The sequence below is a fragment of the Jatropha curcas genome, chromosome 7 (genome assembly GCF_041381405.1).
Source record: "Jatropha curcas cultivar XTBG-Jc1 chromosome 7, XTBG_Jcur_1.0, whole genome shotgun sequence".
NCBI lineage: Eukaryota > Viridiplantae > Streptophyta > Magnoliopsida > Malpighiales > Euphorbiaceae > Jatropha > Jatropha curcas.
The window spans coordinates 9,286,385-9,303,367 of NC_143157.1; the positions used below are offsets into that span (position 1 = coordinate 9,286,385).

The 16,983-nt window shown below is 37.4% G+C and overlaps 1 non-coding gene across 1 annotated transcript; it reads left to right on the forward strand.

Moving 5' to 3' along the window:
* The first annotated feature begins 12,453 nt into the window (after positions 1-12,453).
* Positions 12,454-12,560, forward strand: LOC119370617 (small nucleolar RNA R71). Its single transcript, XR_005178155.1, has one exon. It is a non-coding gene; the product is annotated as a small nucleolar RNA R71 (small nucleolar RNA).
* Positions 12,561-16,983: the final 4,423 nt, after the last annotated feature.

Sequence of the window (16,983 nt, forward strand, 5' to 3'; positions counted from 1 at the left end):
AAGGCAAAAGAGTGTCACAGCATAAGTCGCGAGCGCGCCTTGCAACATCGCGAGCGCGAGAATCGCGACTGAGAGTCAGAGGGTTTCTGGCTCAAGTCGCGACCGCGTATGTGAAAGTCGCGAGCGCGACTTGTGCATCCTGAGAGTCAGTGTGTTTGAAGTGGAAGTCGCGCGCGCGCAGTGCAAAGTCGCGAGCGCGCGACGTGCTTCCAGCCTACGCAGTGCCAGGTCGCGACGCGTTTCCAGCCTGCGCAGTCTGCACTCGTTTGGTCATATCTCTCAATATACAAATCCAATTTGGGTGATTCAAAAACCCATGCAAAGCTAACACATAGAGGAACAAATAACTCTTCTATGACACTTCCTAATTCCATCATTAACTGGGGTCAAAATCAAGATGAAGTCCTCCCCTATTTTCAACATAAACTCAATACCTCCCCTGTTTTCTCACCACTACCATTCTCCAACATGAAACAATATATTGTCTCAATAGCAACACACCACACAAATTCTCATGCAAAGACAATAATAAGAATCAAGAGATATCAAACCTTGACGTCAAAAGCTTGACCTCTGTTTCAGCTTCTCTTTTCTGCACCTTTTGAACTTTCTTCTCCTATACACAAGAATTCTCATAACTCATCTCCAATAGAACTAAATGAAATAGGAAATAACATCACACTTCAAGGAATTCTACTTACTTGAAGTTGACTTAATGCTTAACTATGTTGACAATTGAAAGAAAATGGGCGGGACAAGTAAGAAGAGAAGGAGAAACGGGAAAATGGGAAAGTGAGTTGATAAGAACGGGTAGTCTCTAGATGAAATGACTTGGCTGTGTAAACTCCCCAATTGGTACCTCATGTGTACAAAGGCTACAACTTAATACACAAGCTGTATATTTTAATGCAAACAAGTCCTAACCTTTATATGCAAATAAGTCCACTTCTAATCTCTTTCTACCCCAACCAGGTTTGGTTCAACTCGACTCAACTCAATGCAAGACTCGACTCAATGCAAAGACTCAACTCGGTAGGATGTCACAATTCTCCCCTCCTAAATAAAAACTTCGTCTCGAAGTTTACCTGTTGTGAACAATTGCGGATACTGTTGTCGCATGGTTTCTTCAGATTCCCAAGTTGCTTCTTCTGTCTTATGATTCCTCCAAAGAACTTTTACCAATGCTATTTTCTTGTTCCGCAGTTCTTTCATTTCTCTTGCTAGGATCTGAACTGGTTCTTCTTCATAAGTGAGATCCGGCTGAATGTCAATCTCTTCTGCTGATAACACATGTGATGGGTCTGATCTGTATCTCCTTAACATTGATACGTGAAAGACATTATGGATCCGATCTAAGGTTGAAGGTAATGCTAGGCGATAGGCCAATGGTCCGACACGTTCAACAATCTCGTATGGACCAATGAACCTAGGGCTAAGCTTACCCTTTTGTCCAAACCTTAGGATCTTCTTCCATGGTGAAACTTTCAGAAATACTTTATCACCGACCGAATACTCAATATCCCTTCTCTTTAAATCAGCATAAGACTTCTGTCGATCACTTGCTTCTTTCAGCCGTTTTCTGATAATCTCCACTTCCCTCCTTGGTGGTAACCCTGGTAACTGTTCTGGAAATACATCTGGATAATCACACACTGTTGGTATATCTTGCACTTTTGATTGTTCTTGCTCTGCGTGTAATGCACATACCAAGTATGCTTCACAACCCTTCTGAATTAATCTCTTTGCTGTCATGGCTGATATCACATTACCCAGAAAATCTCGCCGCTTCCCGACTACTATTATCTCTTCCCCTGCTGTAGTATATAATGTCACCCTTTTCTTTGCACAATCAACTATAGCCTGATGTCTGGCTAGCCAATCCATACCCAGAATAACATCAAATTCTCTAAATGGCAACTCCATAAGATCTCCTGGAAACTCTTTTCCATGTATAACAATTGGGCATCCTTCGATCACTGTATGGGTTTTTACTACATCACCTAGTGGATTAGTAACTACCATACCCTGACTCACATGTGCAACTTCTAACCCTTTAACCCAAGGTTTAGGTACACTAATGTATGAATGTGATGATCCAGGATCAATTAAAGCATAAACTGTATGACCACCTAGAGAAAACTCACCAACTATTAAATCTGGAGCTTCCTCCTCTTCTCTGGTTCGCATAGCATGAACCCTGGCTGGACCTCTAGTATCGGGTCTATCCACAGTCTCTGATTGTTGTCTCTGCCCTTCGGAGCTCTCACCTCTACCTCTGCCTGCTATGAACTGTGTAGGAACTCTTGCCCTCTTAGGACAGTCTTTCTTCTGATGGTCTGATGCTCCGCATAGCCAACATTTACCAGTCACCAACCAACAATCTCCACCATGCCGTCTGCCACAATGCTCACAAGGTGGAAAAGGATAATCGGCCGTCTCTGCACCTCTACTGGTGCCTCTACCAGTTCCTCTGCCTGAACCTCGACTACCACCGGCGGAACTAGCCACAACTGATACCGCTGGCATGTTAGCACCCCTAGCTGCGCCTTGGCTAAAGGAAGGTCTAGAACCAGCTGAACTACTAGCACCTCTGAATCTCTTACTCTCAGGCTGATGTGTACTCGGTGCACTCGGAGTCTGATCTCTTCTTTGCTGAGACCGCTGGCGTCTAGTACGCTGATTAGCCTGAATTCGCTCTATCTCTTGAGCTGCCTCTACCAAGGCTGAGAATTCTCTGAATCTGGAAGCTACCACTCCCATCTGAATCTCATCATTTAGACCTTCTTGGAACTTTTTACACCTTTCGGCTTCTGTAGCCACTATCTGTTTACCATACCTGCTTAGTCTAGTGAATTCTCTTTCATATTCAGTTACAGACATTCTATTCTGTCGCAGGTATAAGAACTCCTTCCTTCTCGCATCTAGGTAAGCCTCGGTGATGAACTTCTTCTTGAATTCATCCAAGAAGAATTGCCAAGTCCGTTGATCTGCTGTTACTCTCTGTTGCACAGTGGTCCACCATGTATATGCCTCTTCTATCAGCAATGAAGTGGCACAAACCAACTTGTCTTCTGCTGTACACTGCAATTGTTCTAGAACTCTCGATGTCCCATCTAACCAGTACTCAGCTACTTCGGGACTATCATCTTTGCTCGCTTTGAATTCCTTTGCACCATATTTTCTAAGCTTCTCCAGTGGGGGCTTTCTGTCTCTTTCTATTATGACTGGTGCTTGAGGTATCACTCCTGCAATCTGTCTGAAAGTATCTGCAAGTTGCTTTAATAATGCCTCTTGACCTGGTGCTGCTGGAGCCTCACCCTCCACTGCTCTGGAGGCGTGTGACTCACTCTCACCCTCTTGTGACATCCTCCTAAAAGAACAACAACTGCTTAGTTCATCAGGGTAGTCATGGCATGTACACTATACTGACTTATGAATGCAAGCCCAGGGAAACTGAACCTAGGGCTCTGATACCAAAATTTGTAACATCCCTTCCCGGTCCACCCGTAAACCCGAATAAACCGAGCCGAGACGCTACAACCTGGTTGACTGAATGAACTGACATGCTGAAATCATAATGTATAATGAATCTAATATCATGCTGAGATTGCTTATAGTAATAATATACTGAATATTTACAAGACATGATACTAGTTACAAAATGGATTGGGCCCAACTGTGTGCCCTGTACATGCCATAAAAAGAATAACAAAATGAGTTTCTACCCTGAAGACCGAGTCTTCTATAGATGAACGGCAGCAGTTGTAAACAGACCCTCTACGGACCAATCTCAAAACCTGCGAGTTAAACAGGTAACTCGCTGAGCAAATAAAGCTCAGTGGATATCTCAACATAAAACAACAATAAGCACACATATAAGCAAAAAGCATTATGTAAGCGCATATAATCACACATAACATGCGGCTTTCATTTTACCTTAATGATCTTTCTTACTGTTTATTTTACTGTATGATTCATGCAGTAGCAAGTTAAAATATCTGTATGGCTCCATAAGGTTATAGCGAAACCGAGGTGATAAGAAAAACTGTATAAACTGGATGAATACTGTATACTTGGCTGCTATGGCCCATATAATCATATCCACTCAACGGCCTGTAGCCGGAGTAACAAACTGTATGAGGCACAGATCTGCTATTCTATGTCGCGACATAGCCTTATCTACATGGTTTCTACCCAACCTCAATGGAGCTTCATATTAGCATATCAACAATGTAACACAATAGCACATAAATGGTTTTACAACTTCATAGTTCATCATATTGATTTGAGTTCACATCATATGAATGCTTGTATGTTGTTTTAATCCATGTTCTTATGTTGTATTTTTGTTGTAAAATGATTGGATGCATGCATGTTGAGCAAAGGAATGTAATTACATAGCAAATGAAAGGCAAAAGAGTGTCACAGCATAAGTCGCGAGCGCGCCTTGCAACATCGCGAGCGCGAGAATCGCGACTGAGAGTCAGAGGGTTTCTGGCTCAAGTCGCGACCGCGTATGTGAAAGTCGCGAGCGCGACTTGTGCATCCTGAGAGTCAGTGTGTTTGAAGTGGAAGTCGCGCGCGCGCAGTGCAAAGTCGCGAGCGCGCGACGTGCTTCCAGCCTACGCAGTGCCAGGTCGCGACGCGTTTCCAGCCTGCGCAGTCTGCACTCTTTTGGTCATATCTCTCAATATACAAATCCAATTTGGGTGATTCAAAAACCCATGCAAAGCTAACACATAGAGGAACAAATAACTCTTCTATGACACTTCCTAATTCCATCATTAACTGGGGTCAAAATCAAGATGAAGTCCTCCCCTGTTTTCAACATAAACTCAATACCTCCCCTGTTTTCTCACCACTACCATTCTCCAACATGAAACAATATATTGTCTCAATAGCAACACACCACACAAATTCTCATGCAAAGACAATAATAAGAATCAAGAGATATCAAACCTTGACGTCAAAAGCTTGACCTCTGTTTCAGCTTCTCTTTTCTGCACCTTTTGAACTTTCTTCTCCTATACACAAGAATTCTCATAACTCATCTCCAATAGAACTAAATGAAATAGGAAATAACATCACACTTCAAGGAATTCTACTTACTTGAAGTTGACTTAATGCTTAACTATGTTGACAATTGAAAGAAAATGGGCGGGACAAGTAAGAAGAGAAGGAGAAACGGGAAAATGGGAAAGTGAGTTGATAAGAACGGGTAGTCTCTAGATGAAATGACTTGGCTGTGTAAACTCCCCAATTGGTACCTCAAGTGTACAAAGGCTACAACTTAATACACAAGCTGTATATTTTAATGCAAACAAGTCCTAACCTTTATATGCAAATAAGTCCACTTCTAATCTCTTTCTACCCCAACCAGGTTTGGTTCAACTCGACTCAACTCAATGCAAGACTCGACTCAATGCAAAGACTCAACTCGGTAGGATGTCACAGGCGAGGTTACAACAATGTGAAAAAGATTGTTGTTTCCGGTCACCAACAATATGGCTGAATATGAAGCATGCATCATGGGAATGGAGGCTCTTCTTGCATCCGGTGCTAAGGAAGTCGAGGTGATAGGAGATTCACTATTGGTTATTGAACATGCTAACGAGAGATGGAAAGTGGAAGAAGAAAGGTTGAAGCCTTATGTCGAGTACTTGTTGAAGAAGGCAGCACTCTTTGATAAGATCACCTTCACTCACATAGGAAGAATTTATAACAGAATTCCGGATGCCTTGGCAAACTTAGCATCAGCTTGGCAAGATTTGAGTAAAGTCCCAAAGAAGCCATTTATCATTACTGCAGCAAATATCCCGTGCTATGAAGAACATTTTGTGAATCAAGTGGAGTTAGAGGAAGAACCCTGGTTTACGGATATTCTGCGGTACATGAAAGACTGAACCTTTTCTGATGACGTGACAAAGGATGATCGTTCGGTCCTAAGAAAAATGGCTCTGAATTATGTCCTAGCTGATGGTGAACTCTATAGGAGAGCTTGGGACGGGCTGTTGCTAAGATGCGTAAGTAAAAAAGGAAGGGGAAGAAATAATGAGGAAAATCCATGAGGGAGTTTGTGGTACTCATTTGAGCGGCATGGGCTTAGCCAGAAAAATTATGAGGCAGGGTTACTTTTGGATGTAGATGGAAGGTGTCTGCATCAATTATGTACGTCATTGTAAAGCCTATCAATACCATGATAATAAAAGCCATTTGCCTACTGTTGAACTCCATCCGATAGCTCCTTCTTGGCCTTTTTCTGCATGGGGTATAGACATCATCGGCAAGATCACGCCAGCAGCATCGAACGGTCATCAGTATATTTTGGTTGCAGTGGACTACTTTTCTAGGTGGATCGAGGCTCAATCCTACAAAACTTTAACCGCCAAACATGTGGCTAGATTCATTGAACAAAACATTTTCTGTCGCTATGGTGTTCCCCATCACATAGTTACAGACAATGGTTCTCATTTTCAAGCAGATGTTGGTCAGTTGCTATATAGATATAAGGTTGAGCATCACCATTCTTCTCCTTATCGCCCTCAAGCTAATGGTGCAGTAGAAGCCGCGAATAAGGAGATTAAAAGAATCTTGTCCAAGATGTGCGAAAAGTATAGAAGCTGGGCTGAGAAACTTCCTTTCGCACTCTGGGGGCATCGCACTACCTTCAAATCAGTGAATGGAGCTTCTCCCTTTGAACTTGTACATGGGATGGAGGCAGTGTTACCTGTAGAGCTCGAAAAGAAGTCTCTCAGGGTTCTTGTAGAAACTGGTCTGATTGAGGAAGAATGGGTCAAGAAAAGGTATGAAGATCTAGTGCTTTTGGATGGAAGAAGATTGAACGCTCGATTCCAGGATCAGATGAGAAAGAGAAGGATTGCTCATTTCTACAACAAACGGGTACATCCAAGGGCTTTAAAGAATGGAGATTTGGTATTGATCAGATTGTTGGATCATGAAGCCCAGAATCATCTTGGTGGGAAATTCAAACCCAACTGGCATGGACCGTTCAGAATTCAGAAGCTACTAGCTAAAGGTGCCGCTGAATTAGTTACCATGGAAGGGAAGCCTGTCAATCGGATTGTCAATTAGGACCAAATGAAAAGATTCTATGTCTGAAATGATGATTTCGATTAAAAAAAAAAAGAGCTAGGTCGAAAACCCGAAAGGGCGGCTTAGGCAAGAAATGAGCTCGCTAGGTTGAAAACTCGAAAGGGCGGCCTAGGCAAAATTTAGAGCATAATAAAAAAATAAAAATAAAAATAAAACTTTCGGGATTAACGCGTGGTGCTTAATTTCAATGCGAAATCTATGCAATGCGTTCGTGACAGATTTGTGATTGGTTGCTCAATGTCATCAACTTGACTAGAAGGAGAATAGGTAAATAAGTAGTTAGAATAAATGACCATTGTATTAAAATAGTTTTCTTTACTTCTGTATAATGTTGAAAGAAGTAAGATTAATAAAGGGTTTGAATTTCAAAATTTTTCTTCCTTTGTTTCGGGGATATGATTAAAGAATGCAAGACCTTCCTCACTGCTTATCTGATCAAGATTGACTCATTTATTTCGAAAATATTCTAGCTGTTGGTCCTGCCTAAGTGATGAATTCTTTTTAAACATCGATCAGGAGAATGAATACCATTTTCTCAGTGATTTCCTTGGAAAGATCGAAAAAAAAAAATGATGAATAAAACCTTAGTACTCAGTAGGTTCATGCATACATAAAGGAGATACATATGTTGTTTTTGTTTTATCTATGCAGGTAATAAAAATAGTCACCCCATCTTTTTATTTCCAAATGTAAGCTTCTGTCTTTAAATCAAATGATTCATTTTTATGAGCTTTCATTTATTGACCCAGGGGCAGGAGGCCCAAATGACTAACACAACAAATAATTTCGAAGGAAAAGATTTGTTGTCTTTTATTGTCCATGCGTGCAAAAAGCAGAATTAATAAAGACAGAACCACCAGAGTCATTAATTGAAAGAAAGGGGATACATTAATTGGGAGCCCACAGCCCTGGAATACAGGACATTGCAGAGATGAAACAACAACAGCATTTATTACAATAGGGGTTGTCATTAGATGCCACTCTTTGCAGAACCTAGTATCATCACGGGGTGTAAAACCAGTTGACGTACTCGGGTGTCACAGTGTCCTGCATCACTCCTTAACCCAGGTAGTAGTTGTATAATTCATTCGAGTACTAGTTAGAACATGGCTAGCATAGTATATCACATGCAATTTCTTATCATGTCCTTGCCCTAAAACACAACCAACAGCAACATCACTAGCGTCACACATTATTTCAAATGGTAATCCCCAATCAGGTTTTGCCATAATAGGTGCACTTACTAATACATCTTTTAAAGTGTTAAAGGCATTTAAACAATCTTGAGAAAAATTAAAGGGTAAATCTTTAACAAGCAAGTTAGTTAATGGTTTAGCAATGATAGAAAATTTTTTTATAAATCTCCTATAAAATCTTGCATGGCCTAGAAAAGACCTAATTCCTTTAACCGTAGTAGGAGGTGGTAACTTTTCTATGACTTCTATCTTTGCCCTATCCGTTTAGATTCCCTCTTTACTTATTTTGCGCCCCAAAACAATGCCCTCACCAACCATAACGTAGCATTCTTTCCAATGTAAAACTAGATTAGCACTTTCACATCTTGATAATACTAGGTCCAAATTTTTCAAACAACTTTCAAAAGAATCACCATAAACAGAAAAATCATCCATGAATACATCCATAATTTCTTCTATATAATCATTAAAAATTATTGTCATGTAGCGTTGGAATATTGTGGGTGCATTACATAATCCAAAAGGCATGCGTCTATATGCAAATGTGCCGAATGGACAGGCAAATGTAGTTTTCTCTTTGTCATTTGGGAATATATAAATCTGAAAATACCCCGAATATCCATCGAGAAAGCAATAGAAATTATTGTCATGTAGCGTTGGAATGTTGTGGGTGCATTACATAATCCAGAAGGCATGCGTCTATATGCAAATGTGCCGAATGGACAGGCAAATGTAGTTTTCTCTTTGTCATTTGGGAATATATAAATCTGAAAATACCCCGAATATCCATCGAGAAAGTAATAGAAAGCATGACCAGCAATCCTTTTTAACATTTGGTCAATGAATGGCAATGGAAAGTGATCTTCCTCGTGGCTGAATTTAGCTTCCTATAATCAATGCATACCCTCCAACCTGTAGTGGTCCTAGTATGGATTAGTTCACCATTTTCATTTTTTACTACAGTCATCCCTCCCTTTTTAGGAACACATTGAATCGGGCTAACCCATTGGCTATCCGAAATTGGGTATATTATTCCTGCATCTAATAACTTTATAATTTCCTTTTTCACTACTTCTTTCATATTAGGATTAAGTCTCCTTTGTCTTTCTGCCCTAGTTACATGTCCATCTTCAAGGTTTATGTAATGCATGACTCGATTTGGACTTATTCCCTTAAGGTCAGAAATTTGTCATCCTATACTCCTAATCCTATTTCTAACAATACTTAACAATTTATTTTCTTGTTCTATAGTTAATTTGTTAGAAATGATTATTGGAAGTGTGTGATCTTTACCTAGGAAAGCATATCTTAGATGACTTGGTAATTCTTTAAGTTCTATGATTGGTGGCCTTTCAATTGATGGAGGTAAAGGTTCATTTTCTCTAAGTAACATCTGAGGTTTTAAACTTATAAAGTCCTCTTCTTCATTACTTGCACCATCACTTTCATATTTATCATTATTTTCCAATGCAAATATTTCATGCACACATGCATCAACCATGTCAATTCTCATGCAGTTACCTTCCTCCATAGGATATTTCATGGCTTTATCTATATGAAATTCAATGATATCATCACCTATCCTAAGGATTAATTTTCCTTCTGAAACATCAATTAATGCTCTTCCTGTGTTCATGAATGGTCTTCCTAAAATAAGAGGACAATTCTCATCATAAACAAAACCAAGTATGACAAAATCAGTTGGAAAAATAAACTAGTCAACTTTAACAAGTACATCTTCAATAATGCCATAAGGTCTTTTAATAGATTGATCAGCAAGTTGTAAAACCATATTAGTCCGTTTTACTTCATCTTCTAAACCCAATTTCTTAAAAAGAGATAATGGCATCAAATTAATACTTGCTCCTAAGTCACAAAGGCATCTAGGGAAATCTACTTCACCTAATCTACATCATATGGTAAAGCTTCCTAGATCCCTACGTTTGGTAGGTAATTTACTTGAGATTATGGAACTACATTCCTCGGCCAAAGTAACTGTTAACACATCTTCCCAACTACGAATATCCCGCAGTTCGAAATTTGTGTAATGGCTTCCATGAATGACATGTTAATATGCAAATGTTTCAATTTATCTATAAAGCTTAAAAATTGCTTATCTTGTTCTTGCTTCTTTAGCCTTTGCAGATAAGGTGGACTAGGTTGATAAGCTTTCACGTTATCCTTTTCCTTTTCTTTGTCTTTTGATCCTGCAACATTTACTTCATTGCTCGGTTCACAAACCAGCTCAACAGATTCATTATTCAAAATATTAGCATCAATACCCGAAGAAACTACTTTATCAACTACCTATCAGCTTCTTAGAACAATAGCACTTACATTTTTCCTAGGATTCTTTTCTATATTACTTGGAAGGTTTCCTACTCCACGTGATGAAATAGCATTGGCAAGTTGCCCTACTTGCACCTCCAAGTTATGTATAGATGAAGTGATACGGATCCACCATCATCAATCACATATGGAGTAACCATGTCCCTACACATTTAAGAACAAGTCACACAAGAGCTCCATAACCTTACTTTCAATAAGTGTTGTGTAGAACTTCAAGATAGTCCCAAAGTTCTCACATTAATTGAAGCATATGTTGAGGAAAACAAGAAGCACGCCCGTGCTAAACAACACGCCCAAGACCGTGCTAGATTAGCACCCCCGTGTTGGATAGCACGCCCATGGCCGTGCCCACGTCTGACTCTCGAGAGGAAACACTTACCACGAAGCACGCCTGTGCCACAAAGCACGCCCCAGTCCGTGCACGCCTTTGCCTCTCGCGAGGAACCACTTTCATTGACGCGCACGCCCGTGCCACAAAGCATGCCCCAGACCTTGCACGCCTCTGCCTCTCACGAGGAGCCACTTACATTGAAGCACGCCCGTGCGCCTTGGCACGCCCCAGACCGTGCCTAACTCTGCCTCTTGAAATTTAGTTCGTTTATTTTGAGTTTTAACAATGTTAATGGGTTCGGCCACCATTGGTTATTTTAGACTTGGTTTGTTTAGATTTAGTCAATCTTTAGTAGATTTGGATTAGATATCCAAATCCTTAAGTTGTTATGATTTTGTTAGTCATATCCTTGGTTTAGATTTACTAAATCCTACTCCTTAGCTAACTCTAAATCTTTTAAGGATCTGGACCTCTTATATTAGTATAAATAGCTTGTTATTTTGTAATTATTCAGAACATTATTCAATCAATTAATCAAAAAGAGATCTTCTTCTTTCATGCCTTTGGCGTGTTCATGTTTTTAGAGGGTGTGAGATTGCATTCTTCTAATTGCATCAAGAATCAAGGTAAACTTATCAATTCTTTGTGGCGTTTATCTTATTCTTTTACTTTATTATTGGTGTTCTTGCTTCTTTAAGCTTTGGGTGCCATAGAGGGGAGTTTATTTAGATCTTTGATCTCTTCCAAAACTTGTCATAGAGTTCATGGAATTTATTTCCATTGGGTTCCGCGTCATGAAGAATGGTTTTTAAACAGTTTATCAAATTTAGATTCTAACCATTTAAAATTATCATCCTGACTGCTTATTTTCTGGTTGATTCCATCTAAAAAATTATCAATTTTACTGGTCAACTGTCATATTCTATCTTGAGATTGATTAACTTGATTTCCCCTATTTTGATTATCATGGTTTCTCCAAAAAGTGTTAGGATAATTACGATATTCAGCATTATAATTATTCGAGTATGGACCGTGAACTTGTCCTTGAACATAGTTCACTTGTTCTTCCATATTCGGATGGTTATAATTACACTCTTTTGATTCATGTCCATTCTGACCACAATTTTCACAAACAAGCGGTGTTGACTTACTCACATTCAAGTTATCAATTTTATATGTTAAAGCAGAAATTTGTGCTTGCATCATAATTAAGGGATCTAACTCTTGCACTTTCCTAACTGAATCTTTGGAAGAGGAAGGAGAAGAATCATGATTAACATGAGAACGACTTACTTGAGTCCTTTCGGTTGGCCATATGTTGTTTTTGTTAGCCATTTCCTCTAATAACTCAATTGCATCATCAGTAGTTTTCTTCATTAATGATCCTCCTGCCATTGCATCTATAGTTCCTCTTGTAGAAGGAGTAACCCCATTGTAGAAGGTTTGAATCAGTATATTTTGGGGAATACATGGTGTGGGCAAACTCGTTGAAGTTCTTTATAGCAATCCCATGCTTCATATATGGATTCATTTTCATGTTGGGTGAATGAGGTTGTTTCTTTGATAAGCCTAGCAGTTTTTGCTAATGGAAAGTATTTAGATAAGAAAGCTTAGGCTAGTTGTTGCGAGGTAGTGATAGAATTTGGTGGCAACGAATTCAACCAAGCTTTCGCTTTATCTTTCAAAGTGAAAGGAAAAAGACGTAGCTTGATAGCGTCCGCTGGTACTGAATTCATTTTAAATGTATCACATATCTCAAGAAAACTGGTTATGTGAGAGTTTGGATCCTCATTTAGTAATCCGTAAAATTGAACACTGTTTTGGATCATCTTTAATAAAGCAGGTTTAATCTCAAACTGGTTAGCATTTACTGGTGGACGTACTACTCCTTTCTGTGAACCATTTAGACTTGGAGTAACGTAAGCCATCAATCTCTGTGGTGGATTTCCTCAGCCATGATTCTTGAATTTCTTTTTTTCTTTTTCCTTTTCTGTTTCGAAAGAAACTGTTCAATCTCAGGCTGATAATCCTCTAATTCACTGTTTGAAGATCTGGTACTTGGCATATAAGTTATTTAATATGTGCTCCTGCAAAATTTCAAATCAATAGTAAGTTGGTATTTGATAAAAATGTTGTAAATCACACATAAGAATTTTCGTTAAATGACATAACACCATTCCCCGGGAACGGCACCAAAAACTTGTTGCACTCCTTGATTACCAGCAAGTATACGGATCGCAATGTAGTAATAAAAAGATCAATCCCACGAGAAACAAGTTATGTCCACTTTACTACTTATCCTTAACACTTATGTTTATAGCAATAAAATTGTGAAATGATTATACTACAATCTTATTATAATTAAAAAACACTACTTAATTCTATAAATCAAGATATAATAGAATACTTAGAAGAATTGATTGTGCACTGGATTTTCTTTTTCTATAGCAAAACTTGAAACATGCAATAAATGATCCTTTAATTACCTATGGTAAAACATAATTCAACCTCTCGGTACAGAATTACTCTTTTTATTGTATATATCTCTACATACAACAAATACCTTACTTCGTTAAATATTGAATCTAATTCCTATTCTTTGATTATTTCAATAAGATTAGACTTAACCTTGACAAAATAAGTTAAAGATTCACATGCAAATCCAACTAAATGAATTCTGTCTCTTTGATCTTTACTAAATTATTTCTTTCGAAGAATAAAATTAAGTAAACTTGATTAAACAAAGATCAAAATATAACTTAAAGAAACTTTATTGAATGAAATCAGCTAATACTGTTTGCTTTGTATAGAAAAGTAATGAAAAACAGCATACAACAAGTCTTTAATAAAACAAGAGAAAGATTTAAGTAATCAAAATTAAGCCTCAGGAGGGCGTCACACCTCGAGGAACTTCTTGATGTTCTTTGCACAAACAATAATAAGTGACTCTCGTCAACTTATTTCTAAGTACTACTTTCACACTTTTCTAATACTAATTTTCCTTCTCTCTTTTCTGAGTTTTTCTGAGTGATTTCTGAATGATTTCTCCTTCATTTGTTTTCAATTTATAGAAGAGGAGGATGATGTTGGTTATGATGGTGATTGGTTGGCCAAAAGGTGCTTCAAATGACTTCTATTGCGAAAAGTTTCGACCTGTTCATGGGAGGACATGATTTTCTGGTGAAAAGGTAGCATTTGACATCTCCTGGAAACACGACTCGCACTTATGAGTTTAAGAGTCACGCTCGCGATTATTGTTTATAATCTCTCTGCGTCTTCTGGAGTGCTTCTCGCGCTCGTACATTTATTGTCGCGCTCACGAATTCTGTTTGATGTCTTCTGAACCTTCTATCACATAGATCGTGCGCGAGCATTGTAGATTCACGCTCGCGAATCTTCATTTTTTTTTTCACAAATTTTGTTGGGCAAGACTTCTCTTTTCCATACTTAGTCAAATTTTTATCCTTTTCTTCATAAAAGCAAGCCTTTCCAATCCTTTACTCAAATGCATTCCGAAAACAACTTTAAACCAAAAACAACATAAGAAAACGTAAATTGTATAAAAACAAACACACAATCATGCAAATCATGCGATTATAACTAAATAAATTCGCCCGCTTTGCGAGGCTATCAAGACTTGAAAAAAAATTCATATCTTTAGTTATAAGATTTAAATCTGTAGCATAGAAAGATGCCTTTATCACCAAATATGGCATCCATCGTCTTATGAGTCCCATATATGTATGGCACAACCCAAGAGGGGGGGGATGAATTGGATTTTCTAAAAAGAAAAATATAACTTTCAAAAACAAAATCAGAATTCTGTTGCAACGAAAATAGAATGCGTTTGTGAGAGTAAGTGATCAAGATTATAACTTTCTCACAAAGCTTAATGCAAAAAATTAGAAAGGCTTTGTAAAGAGCAGCTATTGATTAGAACTACTTCACAATATCTTAATCAATTTCAAAAACACTTTATGAAAGAAAGTTATTATGTTTTGAACTACTTCATAAAGTTTAGACAAATATTAAAGAAACTATGAAAGACAGTTATTGAATTATAGAACTGTTTCACAAAGCTTTAAGCAAACTTAGAAAACTAGTTAAAACTCAAATTGTGATAAAAACTGAATATAGAAGAACAAATTAGAACTTGGTATAATCACAATGCAGAAATCCAGAGTTCTAATGTTCAATAAAGATAAAGCTTATTCGAGTTTAGAACAATAAAACCATAACAACTTTGCATTTCTAAAAGATTAACAGAAGTGTAAGTAAAATGGAATCAAGCAGAACTTCAGAAAATAAAATGATAAACACAGCGATTTATAGTGGTTTGGCACTAACTTGCCTACATCCACTTCTCAAGACTCATCTTGAGATCCTCTACTATGTTATCTCTTTTCAAGGGTAAAAGACAAACCAATAGTACAAGGCAATAGATCAATACATAGATCTACCCTTTGTTCCACTAGATTTTCCAAAGGTTTTTTTGCAGAGAACAGAAACTCAAATCAAGACATTAGAATCTCACACAAGGAGAATGTCGCTTGATAACCTATTCACAATAGCTTTTCACCTAAGCTATTACACAAAAGTTTTTCAAATAAAAACCTATTTACAACAAATTACAGAATCTATATAGACAGAGAGAAATGCAAATATAAAAACAGGAAAAATAGAAATTAAGTTTGGAAAATCGATTTAAAGAATAGAATTATTTTTCAAAAGATGTTATAACATTTTCTTTTCTCTTAAAAGTATTTCATGAAACAATAAGATGAAAAGAAATAAAAGGGGGTTAAGAGTGAGTTTTAAGAGATTTAAAACATTTGATCACTAGACTCTTACTCTTAAAAAAAACACCCATGTCTTCATAAGGGAAAACACCTTTTATAGGGGAATGAAGATTCCGTTTTAGAAAGTGTAATCTTTAGCTTTTAAATAAGAATTTTGACTTTCCAAAAATAGGAGATACGGAGATCTTGTTGCCAAAAATGTTTTGAGTCAAAAATCTTTTCTTTTAAGGTAAACGAATAAAAACAAGATCTTTATAAAAATAGTTTCCGAAAATGAAAAGTATAAAAATCTTTTTCAAAAAATTTTGTTACCAAAAATGATTAAGACAAAATCTCTTTCATTTAGATAACTGAATTAAAGAACAAGATTTTTAATTTTCAAGGAAACTTTTGAAAACTATTTTTGAGAAAGAGAGAGAAGAAATATTTTTGTGCTTATAAATGAATATTTTCTATATCCTACAATAAATTTTAATATACTAACCACTAAGATCTTCAATGGCCTTCATGATCGTCAATTAATCTTGGATTTGTGGGATCTTGCCTTGTTTATTAATTTTCACATTTTAAAAAAATAAATCTGCATAAAATAATATTAGCACAGATAAAAAATATTAAATTTATTTTTTTTGCTTAATAATCAAAATTTCAAGATAAAATTGACATTTGAGCCAACACATCTAATCCTTTTAGGACTGGGCGATGGGTGTTACACCCTATAAACTCCTAGCAAGTTCTAAGATAAATAAGGAATTATATTTATGGAGAACATAGTGTCAAACTGTAACTGTGGGCTCAAAAGCCTTAATTGTAACTGTATGGCTCGTCAGTTGGAAATTATATCCATATGGTCGCAGTACTATTAAACTGTGTATGTAGCATGCCATACCCTTATACTACCCAGACACCCACCGGGTTTACTAGGCTAAGCACATGTTTTAAGTATTCATTTCACATATTCTTATTTTTGAAACCTTATCGAATGTTTCATGAGAATAGTTCTTCTCTCTGTATTTTTTTATTTTTGGTATCATATTACATGTCTCATAAAAGAGTTCAGTTTTCACATTCTTCTCTTTAGAATCATATCTCATATTTCATAAAAGGGTTCATATATTTATTTACACAGAATAAGCACGTTTGGTCATAAAGTTATAAAAGCTCATACAAATGTCTCTTTTTCCACTTTAACTTA